General features: G+C 34.2%; 1 protein-coding gene and 1 long non-coding RNA gene across 3 annotated transcripts in view; one reads left to right on the forward strand and one right to left on the reverse strand.

Annotated features, from left to right (window-relative positions):
• Nucleotides 1-2,244: 2,244 nt before the first annotated feature.
• Nucleotides 2,245-6,665, reverse strand: LOC144958347 (uncharacterized). Of its 2 annotated transcripts, none has more exons than XR_013642403.1 (3): nucleotides 6,629-6,665; nucleotides 2,773-2,907; nucleotides 2,245-2,357 (listed from the first exon to the last, which is right to left on the reverse strand). It is a non-coding gene; the product is annotated as an uncharacterized LOC144958347 (long non-coding RNA). The 2 variants fall into 2 exon arrangements; XR_013642404.1 differs by having other exon boundaries at nucleotides 6,571-6,656.
• A 1,059-nt stretch (nucleotides 6,666-7,724) lies between these two features.
• LOC144957869 (uncharacterized) overlaps nucleotides 7,725-21,965 on the forward strand; it is an 84,780-nt gene continuing 70,539 nt past the window's right edge. Inside the window, exon 1 of the mRNA XM_078889359.1 lies at nucleotides 7,725-8,017. The gene's annotated coding sequence lies outside the window, so the exon portion shown is untranslated. The remainder of the gene's footprint in view (nucleotides 8,018-21,965) is intronic.

The following is a 21,965-nucleotide window of genomic DNA, read 5'->3' on the forward strand; positions in this document are numbered from 1 at the left end:
GCACCCTATTTATGATGCAGTTGGCTTAAAAAAGCGTAGTACCATTTAGAATTACGTATTGATTTATGTCGATTTCTTTTCATCACAAACCTATGTATGTAATGCACTATGTATGAATTTCTTTGGGGTCCCGTAACAACCTCCAATTTTGCAGTGTCAGTCGAGTACACGATGACTTCGGCCTCCGGTGTCTGTTCGCACAGAGATGCGTCCCTCAAGAAAGCAATGAACCAATTTTCTCAGCTAACGCTTGCATTAGATTATTTTCCCTGTGTTATTTATAAAAGAGGATATGTTTTTGTCAATAAATATATTTAATATTGAGGGAAAGTTGTCTTTGAAACTTTATACGGGCCGTACGCTGAGCTAACTATAGAGCAGTAAAGTTAGGTGCCCCAAACGTAAACAATAACAAGTTGCTAGTGATTTCCGTTAGGGACCGGAATAATTTACGCACAATATAGGTCTCCCAATTTTGTAGTTTGAGTTGTAGGCAATACACTTTCAGTATTGAAAATATGTTTACATAAAATCTAACAGTTGCAGAAATAATAATATAAGGCTAAATTATTATGAAAATCAGGCTCCGAATAATTCTCGTTTTGTTCACACCAGCGCAATAATTTGCTCTGGTCTAAAAATAGATAGACTGTAACTTTTGATAAATTTTAGAAAATTTTACCTTTTGTTCCATAAAATATCCATATCTAGACATTATTTGATGCATGATCGAGTATTTATGAATATGTGTTTCTTTTGCCACCTAACAGCCAAATTTTAAAGGTTATTTTTTTTCTATTATTTACATTGGAACGTGAGCTGTCAAGACAGGAACATGTGGTTTGCCACGTGCTTCTCGACTTTTGTTTACGTTTGGGGCACCTAACTTTACTGCTCTATTTAGAAAAAAAATGACCCAGATTTTTTTCATAATTAGATTCAAATGACCCGAACTATGCTAGAATTCACCCTTGTCCTTTGACATGTCATGCGCATTCAATTTGTTTACACATTGCATAGCAGCAGACTCAAGTTGTCTATGTCCAGGGAAACTCAGATTGTGATCCCTCTGCTCGTTTTGGGGCTGTCGGCCAGCGCAATATTTTTGAGTATCAAAGCAATGCAATGAGAATGAGGTGTGAAAAGTTTTTAATCTCATTCATGTTGGGAAATAAAATAAATAAATAAAATCTCCACCGAAGTGGGTGGGGTTAGGAATCGCTCACGGTAGACAACTTGATTTAAACTTATTTTACGAAGTTAACTATTAATCATCCATGTTGAATCAATGTGCTAAAAGAGAAAGATTGAAGCTTTTTTATACCCGACTCGACGTCACAAACACACACACACACAGGCAGAAACAACACACCACAGGGACCCACAATGCTTCACGGACATAAAACAGTTCACAACAACGCAGCTGGGAAAAACAGCAATTCAGAACACACAACAAATTATAATACGTCCCCTCCAGAGGAGAGCCAATTCGAGTTTCTCTATCTATTTCTTCCCTGTTATATACTATTTCTACAACAACTACTACTACTCTGTGCAGATATGTGGTCTTGTGGTATGACACTCGCTTTCGGATCGGAAGTTCCTGGGTTGGAGCCTCGCTCGGCACACAGTTGAGTCCTTGGAAAAGGCTCTTTATCTCATCGTACTCATGTGTAAAATGAGTACCTGGCCGTTAACAGCGTTGTCTCAGTCCGAAAAAATTATAATATCGCCTAACAGACGTCATGTCCCGTCCTACATGTTAAGTGTTGTTGTTGGCCAGTGACCCCTTGTAAAGCTCTTTAGCACATTTAGTGGATATTGCGCTATACAAAAGCCCAATTTTATTTTACTACCAATGTTATCACCACTGCCATATTATAGGCACTGCTACTAGCCAGTAATGGGTTGTTTGTTTCAGCGGCACAGTGTCTCGTCTTGTCACAAAGGTCAAGCAATGCTAAGTGTGATCAGTGGTTGGATAGCTGACAGTGCTATTGAAGAATATTGCTCCCGATGTTACACACATTACCCCCTCAATTCACTGTGAATGGGTACCGACTTCAGGCAGTGACAAATTTTGTAAGAATTTTAGTGCTTAAAGGAAGTCAAATACTCAATTGGTACTGTATGAAAAGGGTATATGGTTCCAAACAGCATATTGGAGTTACCACCATCTGCATCTGAGGGCCATTATATATGTATGACTTGGCAAATTAAAAAAGCATTATTAAAAAACATACTGCAAGTTTATACATATCACTTTTATTGTCATTTCATTTATAATGCACATGCTGATAATCACAAAATCTATAGATTAGATGTATCTCCACTACAGGTATGTTTGTATTCTCATCCTGTGAAGAGAAGTGGGGGAAAGGAAAATTGATACTTATCACTGAAACTGTATGGTCCCATTTTTAAAAGTGTGATTAAATGCCTCCAGAAAAAGCTTTGGTCAATAAATCATCTTTTAAAAAATTAATAGAAACGTTTGTCTTTCTTTTATCAATTTGTTAAAAAATTTAATGAACCTATTTTCTCTGCTCTATAGCAGCATCAGATAATTTTCAAATGAAACAAAGGAAAATTATGCATTCAAAATCAATTAATTTGAAATTTTATACCAACTTACCATGCAAGTTGAACTCAAGATAATTTGCAATTAACTTGATTTATATTGCCAGAAACATGTTGCAAACTATCAAACTGATATAATCTGAAGGAATTATATGTATCTACAATTATACCTATTTTTCTTGAGATATATACTTTGAATATCCGGTACATAAACGTTGAGCCTAACAGTCTCAATTCATGTTAAAAGCTGCCAGTTGCTCTTCTTCTCATTTCCCTCCTTCAGTCTGCTTTCTGTGCAGTCTCCATGACACATGTTAGATTTGGTTTCTGTAATTATTTTTTTGAAATCAAAAAGTTGTTTTTACTATGTAAAGTAATTTTTCATATATTAAAAAAAAACAAACAAAAAAAACAACATATTATATTTAGTGAAATATGTATAACAAATGGTAGATTATATTATATTTTCAATAGCAACTGCAATATTACATGGTCAAAAGACCAATCTATCAAATTAAAGGTACTGATATTACAAATCAGCTACAATTAGAGTTTTATCAGCACTCTTATCCTGCCTATTGATAAACGTGAACAAGAAAGAAAAGAATAAAATATATTTAATATAGAAAATGTTGGCAAGTTAAAGGGTATATACTGTAACAAAATATATTATTGCAAAATTTCTTCATATACAAAACCAAAAAAGCAAGTTTTTTGGCATATTTTCTTGACTTCTCTATGTAAAAGTATATGATAAGCACACTGGAAATATGAATCTATTGTATAAAGAGACAGGAGCCAATACCAATGACATGGAGTGATAGCTGTCTAAATTTAGATCATCTAAGGATCTTCATAATAAGGCTTTTAACTTGTACCAGCATTAGAAAAAAAAGTTAAATAGAATCTTTAAAAATAACGGCAAGATTTTAAAATTTGAAAACGCTTGAAAGCAAAATAAGGTTCTGTTCTCTCTGCTTAATCGCCGTTTTCAAGATTCTAGACTATGGATCAATAGGTTAGGTTAATACAGCTGAGAGATTGTATAAATACTATAGAATATTTTTTTTTTATATTGAGAAATTCTATAAGATATATTAAAGTTGAAAGCTATTTTGATAATCTTGAGGGTAAGGCTCAATGATAATAAGAACAAATACAATAATATTAATAATAATAATATAATAATAATAATAATAATAATAATAATAATAATAATAATAATAATAATAATAATATAATAATATAATAATATAATAATAATAATATAATATAATAATAATAATAATAATAATAATAATAATAATAATAATAATAATAAAAATTAATAATAATAATAATAATAATAATAATATTAATAATAATAATAATAATAATAATAATAATAATAATAATAATAATAATAATAATAATAATAATATAATATAATAATAATAATAATATTAATAATAATAATAATAATAATAATAATAATAATAATAATAATAATAATAATAATAATAATAATAATAATAATAATAATAATAAATAATAATAATAATAATTATAATAATACATTTTCGCGAATATTGATTGGTTAATTGCCAGAATGTGGGCAGGGCAATACTTCCAGGACTACACACCAATATCTCAAGAAATGCAGAGGCTCATGATTGTTATGTTATTTAAATCTGAAAAAAAAGTTTTTGATTCAGTTGGAATAATTATGGCAGTCCACAGCGTTTTCTCTTGAGTAGAAACATAGAAAGCAATATCATCTCACATTCAGTCATTGAATGATATTCATATAGAGCTAACAATGAACAAGAGCTATAATTACCATATTTCATTATTATTTTCAATGGATTTATTTAACTACTGGTATTGAATGAAAATTTGAAATTAATATAGCAATGTTTGAATAGATAGATGGGTCTAATATATGTAAACTTATTCAGAGAGTAGAAAGCACTTGTTAAAGTTTGTTGCTTCGTGTTACAGAAACAGGAATAACTCTAGCTCCATGAGCCTTATGACTCTAAAGGACCACACATTTCAATGTAAGGTGAAATACCATTTAGTGTTTTGATAATATAAACATGACCTATGTCTTAAATTTTTTGCTTATATTCAATAAAAACATTAGAAAACACAATGAACCTAGACCTCAGATACCACAAGGTTGTAAAACCGTGGTGTCAGATCTCATTTTATCAGAGATTTAATTGAAGACATGTTTTCTTTTATTAACTTTTTGGTCACAGTAGCCAATTCGAATAAACTGAAAAATTAATGCCTCTTGATTTCACTTTAAAGTCAAATATAATATATGATCTAAATTTATTTTTTAACCCCATCAATTGATAGAGCTTTCTTATCATTCCGTAGGCAAAATCTACATAAGACACATTTCACATATATAGTATTTCATATGTATGACAAAATCCTACAAGCTTCTTGTTATTAAGACTCTTGATTACTGGCGGTGATGAAAGAAATGGGCTAAAAATAAATCAAAAGTAGGTAATCTAAAGTAATCAGAGAGGTTTATTTTTAATATCAACCCAATGTAAATTCGTAATAAGCTGCAGTATCAGTCCCCTCTATCATTACCCCCAAAAATTGATTGAACTGATAGGGATGTGTATAAAACTTTAACAAAAACCAACAACCCCCCCCCCCCCCCCCCCTCCTCCTCAAAACACACAAACATTCATACTATTTTGGTATATTCATTTTTCTAGAACCAGGGGAGATGGTCTTAATTTTTAAAACCACTCATTAAATTTACACACTATTTAAAAATATATGGCACAGTGAGGGGCCCAAGATAGAAATTAAATTTGACCCTCCTCCCTGCATCTTACAATAAAAAGCCTTTTATCTTTCTCACACTTGTCAAATAAGGCGAAATAGCTTAGAAGATGCTAAGTGTCATAGTTTGACACTTTTCAAATATCAAAGATGCGACAAGGGGTTGAGTAGGAGAATATGGTTGTTGTTTTTTTAATTTCCCTCCCCACCCCCTTTCCCCTCTTCCACCTGCCCCTCTCATTCTTTCATCCTTCACCCCACTCTGCCATTCCTTCCCCACACTCTAAGCAAAAAAAACAAAACAAAACAAAAACAACAATAAAGTATTTCGTGGCAAAGCGGCTACCACCTTAACTCCTGCAAATAGCTTAAGATATTGAAGGTCAGTAGCAGGGATCCCTTATTTGTTACTTTTCCAGCAATGAGCAGGTATCGACGTGTACATATATGCAGGTCTGACATACGAATGCTATTATAGGCCTAGTTTAATATTTTTGTTATGGGCAAAATTTTGTGTCATTAAAAAAAATCCATTACAACAATAGTGAATTGGATTAACAGACCTGCAAATAAGTGTACGTCGGCAGGTATCAAAAGACCTAAAGGTTGTTCCGAACTCGGAACAAATTGCAAGGACAAGGCGAGAGTGAATAATACGACTAGGCTAGACTTTTGCCGATTGAAAGTGGTGAAAGCCACGCACTACGACAGATGGGATTTCTTTAATTTTACTTAATGATTTTTTTTTAAAATGTAGTTTTGCTTCTGTTGACATTCCCATCTGCTAATGGGGGTTCTGCTTTTTTCTTTTCTTTTTTTTTTTTGGGGGGGGGGGGGAGGGGGGGGGAGGTTAAATTATGATTGAATTGATACACCACACGTTCTAGATTATAGCTGTTACCCACAACACGACAATTTAAAAATATTATCCAACTATTATTATGAAAAGTGTGTTTCCTCAAACAGTATCAGAATCAGTCACTGCTTGAACATGAAGCAGACATGAGAGAAGGAGACGTTAACTTTGTAAGTGTGAATCTCGGTGAGTGGAGCTGTCTAAGATAGTGACTGACAATGCGAAGTGAATCGTAGACTAGATGAAAAACATCTACAAAGCATTCTAGAATTATGCGAGTGAACCATCCAAAGTTAAAGACCGGAAAGCTACTTCGTGTTAACATTGAACTAAATATTTACCTTCTCTTAAAGCAATCGATGCAGATTACAAACTCAAAAACTGAAAATGAAACCGTACCTTTGAATTATTTGATCTCCGGTTGTTCATTGCTGCTGATTAGGAACGTGAGAAGCCGGACAACGTTGCGCCCAAAATAGATCTTCCGTCTTTGGTGTTTAAATTATAGATAATACACTTTCAGTTAAAACAAACATGTGTAAATAAAATTTTAATGTAGTTAAATTCAACATATATGTCTATATTACGCTGAAAATCTGGTTACAGATAGTTCTTGTTTTGTTCACACAAGCGCATTAATTTTTGAATAATTAACTTTACCCTGGTCTAAAAATAGATTGACATTTATTTTTGATAAATTTCATCATTTGTTTAATAAAATATCAACATCTAGACATAATTTGATGCACGATCGAGTATTTATGAGTATGTGTTTATTTTGCCACCCGACAGCCACATTTTAATGGATATTTTTTTCTATAATTTGCTATGGAAGGTGAGAGGTCAACGGCAGGAGCACGTGTTTTACCACATGCGGCCAGACTATTGTTTTGAATGCGTGACCTAAATTTTGCACACGTCACATGGTGTTTTCCAATTTTAATAGGACAGCGATCATGTGATAGATAGGTCTTAAGTCTAATACTAAGTCCAAAATGATCTGCTGAAAGTCTCTATTATAGCTTGTTTGACGTAAACGTTTTCTGCCCAAAATGATAAAAGAGGCATTTTGTTCGTGTCCCGCAATTGATTTGTAGATTGAAATAGCCCACACTTGAACCATAGCATACCGTACTGAAGTAATGTTGTCAAGACGGCACAAAGGCGATAAGTCAAAGAACTCTACGTCATCAGCATTAATATTCATTATGACGTCATCGCAATCAGGTCAAACTCCCACATACAAAACAACAAACACACACATACACATACACACACGAATGATACAAAAAGACATAAACACACAGCGCGCACACACACACAAATATGTCAACTCACTCACACTAAAACTAAAAACATGCCATCTGACGCACGTGCGGGGAGCAGGCGAGAGGATCTTGCGGGTGGCGACCCCTTAGTGCGTTAGCCAATCAGATATCGAGAAAGGCGTGGGAAGGGTAAAACTTTTTAAAGGGCGCTTACTCTTGTCAAACCCATCACTCGTCACACGATAAAGACAGATACAGTTGTGTTATTTATTTCTTCTTTGTCAACTCTTAGATTCATTATCATCATCAATACAAAGCAATTGTTTTCAACAGAAAAGAAAGACAGACCAAGTTCTCTATAGGAAAGGACAATATTATTAATTAACTATTTTATCGCTATTCCACTTCTTTTAAAGCTGAATCGTGCAAACTTATTATAAAAGTTTTATAAATTGTGAAAAGAAAGAACATTAAGAAGAGAACGATTTATTTCAAATTTACAAGCACATATCATAAAAAGGTAAGTCTTGTGTATAAGTTTTGTTTCATATATTTATTTTTCGTGTATTTGTTTCATTTTTGCCTTTCAGATACTGTGTTTCATTTGGAATTTGGCTCTCAATATTTGACCGACCGCCCCTGACCGATATTGGTGGTATCCATTTAGATTAAATACTTACCAGTTTTGTCAGCTGAATTTTAAAAAAAAATCATATCAACACACAAAACTAAGAATAACCTTTAGCAATTATGTCTGATTGAGAATATTCAGAGTACCAACGCTTTAAATGTCTCTAACATTCGATTTAAAAAAGTGAATTATCAATTAAATATTTATGAGAAAGTTATTTATTCAGAGATAATGAAATAAGAAACGATGGAGTGGTAGAATAAAATATTTCTAACACATATTGAGGTGTAGTATTTGAACTTTGTTCTCAACGCGCACACACAAGCTCGTGTAGTGATTGGGAACCGGTCCGGAATTTTTTTAAAACCAAGAGTGTAAGAATCTTATATTCAATCATTCTCATCAAGAAATTAAAAGAAATGTATCCCATATACGGCAACGAATTCAATTTTTGACACCAGATTATGACGACGGGTCACATATTATGACGCTGTGCTAAAAAGTTGTTTTTGATGAAGTTCGCCATAAAAATATTCCAATAATATAGAAACGCTCATGATCCTATATGGAATGATGCAAGCCGACAAAGTGCAATCACTCTGATCGCAGTTCTCACAATGGGAAAAGTATTGACTATGCCATTCAGAAGATCATATATTATTCACTTAACCCTGTCAGATTTGTAAAATGTTTCAGTTCATGACATAATCAGTCGGAAGATGAAAATTTTGGATTTGCACTTTTGCATTTTATGAAAGAGTATGCACCCAATAAGTAAACGGATGATTTTTTATGAAGTTATAGTCAGATGTATGGGAAAGGTATCCAGCATCTTTTCTCAAATTTCAAACTTTTTCAACTTGATTGGCTGTAAAAAAATATTTAGAAGTGAAATTAAAATTTGATAATTTCCGAAGATGTACAAAACGGGATTGATTTTATCATTTATGACAAGAACTCATTTTTGATAAAAATTGACCTTCTAACTAAACTTGGCAATATCTCAATTCAAACCTTTTCACCATCCGACTGATTTTGTCATTCATTGTAACAATTAAAAATAAAAAAGGATTTTAACAATCATATCCGCAAAATATTGGCTGGTTTAAGTTTATCCCGTCAAATGTAGTGAACAATGTGACTTGTATACAAAAGAAAAAAACCCACAACAATTAAACAAAAAGAACAACAAAAAATATGAATATTTGTAAAGATCAAAATCTACTATACGTGCTCAAATTGCTTTACAAGAGGTCCCTAACGAACAGCAACACTTCACATATAGGAAGGACACTGTTAACCCTCTCCTTACCAACCAATTTCAGGATTTCCCCCAAAACTTCACACCCAACTAACACAAAAATAGATTTTTTATTACTCAAACACAATAGCAGTAAAATTCTTGCGATACATAGATAGATCTATATATCTACTCTACAACACACCGTTCATTTTCTTAAAATTTTATGATGTACAAAAGAAACTTGAATAAGAAAAATGTTGGTTGGATCGTAACGAATGTGATGATTTTCCTATAGTTGGTAAGGAGAGAGGGTTCAAGGTAGGGTGGCTGAATTTTCGCTCATGAGTTTAGTGATATAATGTGAGTGAGGAGCCTTTTCCAAGGACTCAAATATGAGTCAAACCAAAGCGGGAATCGAACCCCGGATCTTCCGGCCAGAAGGCGAGTGTCATACCACTAGAGCGCATAATGGCATATAGCCGTATACACCCATGAAATCAGTGTAAAAATGAGAGTTTCATTCAAAACATTGTGAATTCTCAAATCTTAATATGCTTTATTTAATCTAACGAAAGAGTGGGAAAAAAATGGAGAGGCTTCGGATGGGAACAATACAGAAAATGGACGTTTCCGATACAAACCCTTCGTCAGCACAACAATAAACAAATTAACGTGGAAAGCAAATATTATTATTTAATTGTTTATTATTTGTTTTATACGTTAATTTGCTTATTGTTGTGCTGACGAAGGGTTTATAGCCGAAATGTTCATTGCCTGTATAGTTCCCATCCGAAGCCTCTCCATTTTCATTCTTTCCTTTGTATTTTCACGATCCCAGGTTCCAGGCAGACCCCCTCGTTCTCGTCTCTCCTATAATATCTTCTATACTTTAAACCCTCTCTTTACCAGTTACTAAGTTACCATGCGTCGTTACGAGGAAAGTGACGTTACAACTGTTGAAGCGTATTGATAGCTCAGCCAATGGAATTACTTGTTTCCTTGAACACTTTTAAAGACTACTCTCTTTCTACTTTCGATTTGGTGTTCGTAATCTTCTTTTGTGACGCAGTTCTTTTTGGGCGAGTTTTAGCGTAGCCATCGTAAAGTTAAAGCCTGACACTGACCCAAAAATGACGTCAAAATGCCAGTCTTTTGCCACAAAACAAAATAAATCTTGAGTTGTATTCAATAGTTCAACCAATGAAATAACGTGTTTCCTTGAGCTCTACTAACGACAACTCATTAGACGCTACACAAACCAAAAAAAATGACGTTAAACTGCCAGTCCTAGAGGGTTCTAGCGTAACCGTCGTTATGTTGTAGATAGTATGCAGATGACGTCACTCAGGTCTTTGTTATTGTTTTTTGCCATCCGCGTTTATGAGTAATGCTCACTGAACTGTATTAACCCGACTATAAACGTACATGGATACACACTGTTTTGTGTGTTGGTCGGTTATACTTCCGGATGGCAATGTTATGAGCTTCTCAGCCAAGCGCATACTATCTTTAGCCTGATACTGAAATCCAAAAGGACTGGCAGTTTGACGCTAGTGAGTTGTCGTTAGTAGAGTTCATGGAAACAAGTTATTTAATTGGTTGAACTATTGAATACGACTCACGATTTGTTTTCTTTTGTGGCAAAAGACTGGCATTTTGAAGCCATGTTTTGGTCAGTATCAGGCCATAACTTTACAAAAGCCACGGTTCTAGTCGTATCAGGCTTATGTTAACGATGGCTTCGGTCAGGCTCTCAGTTACCGATGGCTTCGCAAAGTCCGTCCGAAATTGGATTCAGTAGTCTGATGTCATGCAGCCGGCAACGGCGGCCATCTTGGTTCTAAACAAAGAAAATCATTACTTTTTATTCTTCATGCTGGCTAGAACGTTTCATTCCCTTTTCATATGCCTTTTGATCAGAATGTGTAAAAGTCAAAACATGATCAAATTGATGTGTTTTTTTTTTCCCTCTGGAAACGTATTTATGCTCGCCGGAGAAATATTTCATACTGGCGTCCGCCATTGCTCCGATAGTTTAGAGCCAGTGTTACTAAGTTACCATGAGTCATTAGGAAGGAAGTGACGTTACGACTATTGAATCCTATTGACGTCACTCAATCATTTTTATGAGTAATTCTCACTAAATTGTATCAATCAAACTATTGATGATGTCTGTTATCCTAAAAAAAACACACATCGCTACCCGGATATTGATGCAAAACGCAAAGGCAATTTCCGCCAGTCTGATTTAACGAATCACAACACACAAAACTGTGTAAACTTGGCCGTTTTTAGTTGAATGATAACATTTAGTGAGAACTATTCATAAAAATGGCTGGCGAAAAACAATAAAAAAGAGCTGTGTGACGTAAACTTTGTTCCTTTTATAACGTACCAACACACAAAATAATGTGTAACCTTCAACCTCAGACAGTGAGAAAGATAGTCTGTGCTGAGCTAAGAAGTTCACAACATTGCCATCCGTTAGTATAACGGACCAACACACAAAACTGTGTGCAACCATGAACGTTTATAGTCTGGATAATTGATAGTTCGAAGATGACGTAACTCAGGCCTTTGTTATTGTTTTTGCCATCCGCGTTTGTGAGTTGTTCTCACTAAACTGTATTAACCAGACTATAAAAGTTCACGGTTACACAGAGTTTGTGTGTTGGTCCGTTATACTTCCGGATGGCAATGTTGTGAACTCCTTGGCCAAGCGCATTCTATCTATACAGTTTAGTGAGGATACGCGTCAACAGTCGTAACGTCACTTCCCTCGTAATGACGCATGGTAACTTAGTAACTGGCTCTAAACTATCGGAGCAATGGCGGCCGCCCTTATGACATATTTCTCCGAAGAGCATAAAAGCGTATCCAGAGTTTTAAAAAAACATAAATCTGATCATGTTTTGACTTTTACGCATTCTGATCACAAGATATGTGAAAAGTTCTAGCCAGCATGAAGAATAAAAAGTACCGATTTCCTTTGTTTAGAACCACGATGACCGCCGTTGCTGGGCGACGTGACATCCGACTATTGAATCCAATTACTCATAAACGCGGATGGCAAAAAACAATTACAAAGAACTGCGTGACGTCAACTGTGTTCCTTTTATAACGTACCAATACACAAAACAATGTGTAACCTTAAACCGGAGACAGTGATATAAATAGATCGGAGTTGACGGCCTTTGTTATTGTTTTGTTTTTTTGCCATCCGCGTTTATGAGTAATTCTTATTAAACCGTATTAACCACCAGACTATAAACGTTTAATTTTACAAATAGATTTGTGTGTTGGTCCTTTATAATCCGGATGGCAATGTTGTGAGCTTCTTAGCCAAGCGCATACTATATTTTCATTTTAGCCTCTGCTACTACTGAAAATCTAAATTGGGTTCAATAGTCTGATGTCACGTCGCCCAACAACGGCGGCCATCGTGGTTCTAAACAAAGAAAATTGGTACTTTATATTCTTCATGCTGGCTAGAACTTTTCATATGTCTTGTGATCAGAATGTGTAAAAGTCAAAACATGATCAGATTTATAATGTTTTTTTCCCTCTGGATACGCTTTTATGCTCGTCGGAGAAATATTTCATAAGGGCATCCGCCAATTGTTCCGATAGTTTAGAGCCAGTTACTAAGTTACCATGCGTCATTAAGAGGGAAGTGACGTAACGACTGTTGAAGCGTATTACGCAAAATATTGTCCATTCCAACAATTATAAAGTTGAGGACGGCTGGAGCAGCCTGAAGCCTGGAATCTTAAAAATCCTAACAAAAGGTTGATTATAGAAATGCCTCGGATGGGAACAATACAGACATTGTGTTGTTCCATTCGAAGCCTTTCTCTTTTCAACAATGTTAAACTAGGCCATTAAGTGGGTTGGGATGTCAGACCTGTATATATGTACATATAAAAGTCGATATAAGTCCAAGACCGAATTTCTACACCAAAAGCGACAAAATGTTTATAATCAAAGACCATCGGTCCCTGACTTCCGGCATATTGATGACAAGTTAATGATCAAGCGGCCCCATTCTCGCACGACTCGAGTATAATGAGTCTTATCCGAATACGTTTTTAATCTTAAGTAGTAGGTCAGGGTAATCGATTCCAAGTTTCTCACATGAAAAGCAGAAAAATTTGTTAAGGTGTGTATGAAACAGTGCCAGACAAAGAAATAAAAAAAAAATACAAGAAAAATTTTTCCCAAATGATTAGCCCACTTCAACCTCAGATCTCCAGAATACCGGTCAGATGCGCTACCATGACATCATCATAGAGGTGATACGATAGATGGGCCAATTGGGGGGGGGGGGGGGGGGGGGGGGGGGCGAAGTGGCCGAGTGGTTAAGGCATTGCACTGTGACCCGGAAGGACACGTTTTTTTTTCCTTGAGCAAGATTATTAACCCCCAATTTGCTCATTTGGACAACATGGGTGATTCCTGTTGACGTCAGACATATTGTTTGATGAGTTATCTATATTCCTTCGTGGAATGCCTTGGCGACGATGTCGCCTTATGATGTCGTGGCGAAAAAGGCATATTATTCTTTACAAGAGGACGCTTTTATTTCTCTTTTATTTCTTTTCTGAGTCGTAACAATAATTGGACACAAAAGCCTCAAGAGTGTACTTTATTTTCATTCTTGAAAATATCAAATTGCTCCATACTTATTTACTTACTTTAGCCTTTTGCCGCTCCAGGAGCATATGTCATGAAATGTGTCAGTGCATGACATAATCAGTCGGAAGGTGAACATTTTGGATTTGAATTTTTTTCATTGTCTGAAAGAATATGCTATATTAATCTTATTTTATTTGAAGTAAATCGGGTGATTTTTCATGGAGTTATGGTCAGATTATGTATGGGAAAGGTATCCAGCAACATTTCTCAAATTTCATACTTTTTAAACTTGACTAGCTGTAAAAAATAGAGGTGAAATTAAGCTTTGATATTTCCCGAAAATGTACAAAAAAGGGTTGCTTTAATCATTTATCTATGACAAGAACTCATTTTTGATTTTAAAAATTGACCTTATAATTAAACTTGACAATATCTCAGTCCAAACCGTCTCACCATCATTCACTGAAACAAATATGGTCCTCCATTTTTTCTGGCCTGTGCCATCGCTTCAGGGCCTATCTATGTCTGTCCCGAACGCTGGCTATCAGCTTCTACATCTCTTCTACAGGTCAGCTTGAACTTGAGCTTGAGCTGTTTTTTTTTTATATAGCGCAATATCCACTAAACGTGCTCAAAGCGCTTTACAAGGGGTCCCTGGCCAACAGCAACACATAACATGTAGGACGAGACATGACGCCTGTCAGGCGATATTACAAATTTTTGGGACAGAGACAACGCTGTTAACGGCCAGGTACTCATTTTACACCTCAGTACGGTGAGAGAATGTGAGTAAAGAGCCTTCTCCAAGGACTCAACTATGCGCCGAGCGAGGCTCGAACCCAGGACCTTCCGATCCGAAAGCGAGTGTCATACCACTAGACCACATAGCCGCACTCATGTCAGCTGCTACATCACTTCTCCGGGTGTTCTTAGAACGCCCTTCTGTCGCCCCGTGGATTCCACGTCAAAGCTTGCCTAGTGATTCGTGTTGTCGGTTTTCTAAGAATGTGACCGATCCACTTCCATTTTTTCTTCAATATAATATATTCTTTTGTGCGGCTATGTGGTCTAGTGGTATGGCACCCGCTTTCGAAGCGGGTGGTCCTGGGTTTGAGCCTCGCTCGGCACATGGTTGAGTCCTTGGAAAAGGCTCTTTACTCACATTCTTTCACCGTACTCAGGTGTAAAATGAATACCTGACCGTTTACAGCGTTGTCCGAAAAAAATTGTAATATGGCCTAACAGGCGTCATGTTTCGTCCTACATGTTAAGTGTTGCTGTTGGCCAGGAACCCCTTGTCAAACGCTATGAGCCCGTTTAGTGGATATTGCGCTATATAAAAGCTCATTTTTAAAAAAAAGGTCTATTCTGTTATGTGAGACCTCCAGATCCAACTTTTGGCGTTATAGTTCAAAGCCATAATCTATCCGATTTGGCGTGGGTTAGCACTGTGATGATAATCCTCCATTTAACGTTTGTCAAGAGAGATGTTAACCTCAAGGTGGTCATAATGACTGGAACCATTATCGTTATAATACGATATTGTACTTAAACAATGAAAGAATATGAAAAGCTTAAATAGCCACATGGGTATTAGGCCAATATCATAATAATGAGAAAAATACTGACATTTCTTTTAGTATAGAGTGACCAAAATAGGCAGAACATTTTTAGATAAAAATATCATAATTATCATCACTTCGAGTATTGGGTACTAATATAATCGATTTCTGAACTCCACTAAAAACCGGTGTTTTTATATTATACTGATGCTTTTTCTGATACTTAATCATCACTTTGGGATTTTAAATCTTCTAGCGTACAATATTTTGGGCCTTTTTTCATACATTTTATTCAGATATAAATTAAGCCCCTCTCTTTTATAACACCAATATATATATACAGTATATATATATATATATATATATATATATATATATATATATATATATATATATAATATATACATATATCATATAATACATCAGGGCTATCTCAGTCTTTCCTCCCGTAAATAACAGCAAGTACTAATAATCGATCAATACCGAGATAAGCTAAATAGGTAGTATTCAACAATGCCCATTTTAAAATCAATGCCCAGTCCTAGAACTACTATAAATATTTTCATATATTATTATTATAACCTCACCTCGATCCCTCGAGACTATTACAGTCATAACGAGGCATTAAAAAATCATGTCTCTCACGTTTTGATCACTCCCCGGCTGTTAAACTCACAGTATCGGTAGAAACAATCCGCCTTTATGAACACCTTTTTATAGCTGTGGTAAGTATCTTAATGGTCTCTGTGTTGACTAATGTCTATTTATGCCAATTTGGAACTATTTATTCTGACATCGCCCGAGAAATGGCTACTTCGCTCAATGATTCAAATATTTCTTTACTTGTTTATTTTTTATCTATCTGTATTTTAGTTTTATTGTCTCACGCCTAACTTATTTGAAGCCTGGATTATACAGTACGTTAAAAAAAAAATTAAACTGAATGAGTTATAAACTGAATAGGATGAAAAGTAGGCAAAGTTATAATAATATAACTATGGCATAATAGTATGATAATAAATAAAACTATAAATAATATTTTATAATCAATATAAAATATGTAACTAAATAATATAATAATAATAATAATAATAATAATAATAATAATAATAATAATAATAATAATAATAATAATAATAATAATAATAATAATAATAATAATAATAATAATAATAATAATAATAATAATAATATAATAATAATAATAATAATAATAATAATATAATAAAATAATAATAATAATAATAATAATAATAATAATATAATAATATAATATATAATAATAATATAATAATAATAATAATAATAATAAATAATAATAATAATAATAATAATAATAATAAAAATAATAATAATAATAATAATAATAATAATAATATAATAATAATAATAATAATAATAATAATAATAATAATAATAATAATAATAATAATATAATAATAATAATAATAATAATAATAATAATAATAATAATAATAATAATAATAATAATAATAATAATAATAATAATAATAATAATAATAATAATAATAATAATAATAATAATAATACACTTTCCTTATCAGAGTGTCCGATAATTTTTGTCGTCTGTACTGATTATTTTATTTGTTTTTGCTGTTCTTGTTTTGGACGAAGAAGGGTTTATTGCCCGAAATCTTCTGTGTTTGGCGTTTAGCTGTTTCCGTAACTGCTTAATTCATTTTTTATAAATTATTTCTTTATAAAGATCACAAAGACTCCCTAATCTAAATCTGCTTTTGATGAGATTTTATTACTTTCGAATAGTGAATTTGTGTATTTTTGTGTAACAAACTCTTTTGATTGTAAAACCACCCAGAGTCCCTTCGTTAGGGGATATGTTGCTTTTGTAAAGCACTTTGAGCACATTTGGTGGATTTTGCGGTATATAAAAGGTCTAGTTTTTTAAAAATATAGTGCAATGTTCAGATAACTTGACAAAAATTTTTGAAGACTAACTCAAAAATGGTGCACACGAAATGTTTTATGTCATCTTGATATTAATTTTTACAGTGAATGACATAATCAGTCGGATAGTAAAAAGGTTTTAACTGAGATATTGCCAAGTTTAGTTAGAAGGTCAATTTTGATCAAAAATGAGTTCTTGTCATAAATGATTAAATCAAACCTTTTTATACATCTTCGGGAAATATCAAAGCTTAATTTCACTTCTAAATATTTTTTTACAGCTAGTCAAGTTGAAAAAGTATGAACTTTGAGAAAAGTTGCTGGATACACTTCCTATATATCAGACCATAATATCATGAAAAATCACCTGATTTACTTCAGATAAAGATTAAAATGCTCTGGGGAGCATATCATTATTTCAGAAAATGAAAAAAAAAAGATATCAGAACAAAAATTTTCACTTTCCGACTGATTATGTCATGCACTGACACAATAAAGTAGGCTATATTCATTATGAAATCATGTGTTCTGTTATAGAATGACAGCATTGGTTATTTTGTAATAATTCTTAAACTATATCTCTATATGTGACCCATCTTCTCAAAAACGGTATTATGTCGGAATGAACCAGATACTACTAAAATCCGAATTAAAGCTAAACTGGTCAAACATTTGAATTATTGCTATTCAGCATTCTAGGATACGACATTCATTCTCTTCAATAAAACATACAAACTCATTGCAAGGCTGATATTTCTGGCAATAAATTAATTTTTCAGCATCTTAATCATTTCGACATAATACCGATTTGAGACGAGGGGTCACATTATATGTCAGATGCGATTTTGGCTAGACAGTTTCCACCCCAGGCAAACTGGATTACACTCTCAATCATTGTGTGAAACAGAAATTATGTTCATGTTAATTCTTATCAAATTAGAACAATGAAAACGTTGAGAGCAATAGAACAAATAGATTGCTGCGTTTATTGCTTTTCTCTATTCCATTATGTCACTATGATCTGTATGTCTTAATATACCATCAATTTTTTAATGTAAATACTTGTAACTGTCAACTCACACAAACATTCACACAAACAGACACAGACAAACACAAACACTCCCTCTCAGCCTCTCTCTCTCTCTCTCTCTCTCTCTCTCTCTCTCTCTCTCTCTCTCTCTCCGTATTTATATATATTATTATTATATATATTATATATATATATATATATATATATAATATATATATATATATATATATATGATGATATGAGGGGAGTTAGCCGGAACTACGTGGATTGCTCGACAGTTTCTTGGAGTGAATTATTAATTTTTTTGGTTCCCACCTCGTTTTTATTTTACTCTATTCTCCAACAACGTTGTTTCGGCTAGATTTCCTTGAGTCACCAGGGAGTCATCTGATGACTCCAGGAAATCTGGACGAAACAACGTTGTTGGAGAATATGTAAAAAAACAAACAAACATATATAGGAGGCGGGGGATGGGGGGGGGGGGAGGGGTCAGAGAGCAACGACTTCACCCGGTGTAGATATAGGCCCCTTTGCATGTGAAGCGTCTGCTCAAATAACTGAGCTATCGGGACCCCCGCCCGGTTTTGTGGTCTTGTGGTATGACTCTCGTCCTGGGTTCGAGCCTCGCTCGGCGCATAGTTGAGTCTTTGGAAAAGGCTCTTTACTCACATTCCCTCACCGTACTCAGGTGTAAAATGAATACCTGGCCGTTAACAACGTTGTCTCTGTCCGAAAAAATTGTAACATGGCCTAACAGGCGCTATGTCTTACCGTACATGTTAAATGTTGCTGTTGGCCTGGGACTCCTTGTCAAGCGCTTTGAGCATGTTGAGTGAATATTGCGCTATATAAAAGCTCAATTTTTTAATAGTAGAAATAAGCATACTATAAGATGTTAGTTTCTGCCACTCTTTGAAACCATATCTATTGTCTTCAATAAAAATAACATACAATGATGAACTAAATTCTATACTTTAAGCAATAACACCCATCTTCAGCGTCTAATTCACTCCTAAAAACACCGTTTTCAGATAGTTGGTCACAAATTGTTATGCTACTTGTGTACGCGTGTGTGGGGGCTCACCTCTGAGTGTGTGTTCGTGAATGTGTGTGTGTGTCTGTGTGTGTGTGTGTGTGTGAATGGGTGTTCCCACAAGTTTCGTGCGTCCTGTGTGTTTAAATACTGCGTTGTTGGGTGGTTAGATCATCGTTGTGATCATGACCAAAATAAATATCGGAGCGGTGAGGGGGGTCAGTTGTTCTTTATTACATCTTCCACTCAGCATATCACCATCATCATCTACATCATCATCATCATCATCATCATCATCATCATCATCATCCTCATCATCATCATCATCATTATAATCATCATTATCATCATCATCATCATCATCATCATCATCATCATCATCATCATCATCATCATCATCATCATCATCATCATCATCATCGCCGTCGCCGTCATCATCATCATTATCATCATCATCATCACCACTATTTTCATCATTATCACTGTCATTATCATTACCCTATCATAATAATTTTCCACTGACTGTCTCTCAACTTTGATCCATTTTTGATCCATCCTCAAAGGGATGCTTTAACGACCAATGATTACAAATTACCTCCCCCTGATAATATTTTTGAAATGTCGCTTTAAATTAAAATTAAAAAAAAAAAAGATTATCGGGAATAAAGAATAAAGATAGCAATGAGGTCAATTTATATTGGGTGCGTAGTAGGTGATGTATCTAGTTAACTAACGTTAAAACGGGTTTGAATCCCTGTATAAATCATTTAAAACAATATTTTCACTGTTTTACTGAAATCAATGAAGGACGTCTATGCGTGTATTGATTGCTGCACTAAATAATGTCAATTAGACGGTTAAACAATCGCGGTTACGCATACTTTTGTGTGTATGTACATGAAACCTAGCTGGCGAATGTTGTGAGTATTTTTACCTAAACGCATATCATCACTTGCCATTTGTAAAACAATATATTATAAAAAAAATAGGGGTTGTGGATAAACATTGCTCCGAAGAGGCCATGTAAAATGTTTATCATCTAGCTCAGAATTACTTGCAAATCTAAAAATTATACAGATATTGTTACAGACTGATATACGAGTAGCTTGAAAACCTTTTTTAAAAATCAGGCTATTTCTATCATCCTTTGACTCAAATTAATACGAAGAAAATCTGTTAGGTCGTTATACCTAGTCCTTTTTTACTTTTGAGTTTCATTGCGATTATGATTTATTCTACGCAATTCTTGCATATCCACAACAAAAATTGATGACGTAATTTTAAATCTCTATTGATACTATCAATTAATGATAAGTTTTCTAATATATTCTTTTAAAAAATAGGGTTGGGGATCAACATTGTTATGTAAAGTCAATGTTCCATATTTATCATCGAGCACAGAATTACCGACAAATCTAAAAACACAATTAGTTAGTAGTAAGCCTCGCAGTCTGCATGACGCTTGCTGAGAATTGTGTGATTCAGTCATAGTCGATGAGTATATCTGCTCTCTCGATCCATGTTGTTAATTGTTTTCATTGGTTTAAATACAATAGAGTTTAAAAATACAATACAGTAGTATAATAAGTATAATAGATGGCTACTTTTTCTTATAGCCTTTATTTCTCCGCAATATTGCATATTCTCCACTGGTCCACTAGTATAAAAAATAACACACAAACAAACAACAATGTATCTGCTCAAGAAATTCTTTTCGCGGCATGCATCTGAAAAGTCTTCAGAGCCCAAGCTCCTAATATGGTGATTCACGGTGACCCACATTCATGGTGTCTAATCGTAGCCATCGTAAAGTTATAGACAGTATGCACTTGGCTCAGAAGCTCACAGCATTGCCATCCGGAAGTATAACGGACCAATACACAAAACTGTGTGTAACTATGAACTTTTATAGTCTGGTTAATACAGTTTAGTGAGAATTACTCAAGAACGCGGATGGCAAAATATAATAACAAAGGCTTGAGTGACGTCATCTTCGTTCTATCTATAGCCTGACACTGACCAAAAAATGACGTCAAAATGCCAGTCTTTTGCCACAAAAGAAAACAAATCGTGAGTTGTATTCAATAGTTCAATCAATGAAATAACTTGTTTCCTTGAGCTCTACTAACGACATATCACTAGACGCTACACAAACAAACAAAAATGACGTCAAACTGCCAGTCTTTTTGGATTTAAGTGTCAGGCTATAACATAACGAGCTCATGGAAACAAGTTATTTCATTAGTTGAACTATTGAATACAACTCACGATTTGTTTTCTTTTGTGTCAAAAGACTGGCATTTTGACGTCATTTTTTGGTCAGTGTCAGGCCATAACTTTACAAAGGCCACGTCGAAGCCATGTTCGTCGGACCGTATACGTTTAAATGAACCATTAAACAAAAAAAC

This window comes from Berghia stephanieae, chromosome 12, assembly GCF_034508935.2.
Source record: "Berghia stephanieae isolate SIO BIC M18660-M18661 chromosome 12, UCSD_Bste_1.3, whole genome shotgun sequence".
NCBI lineage: Eukaryota > Metazoa > Mollusca > Gastropoda > Nudibranchia > Aeolidiidae > Berghia > Berghia stephanieae.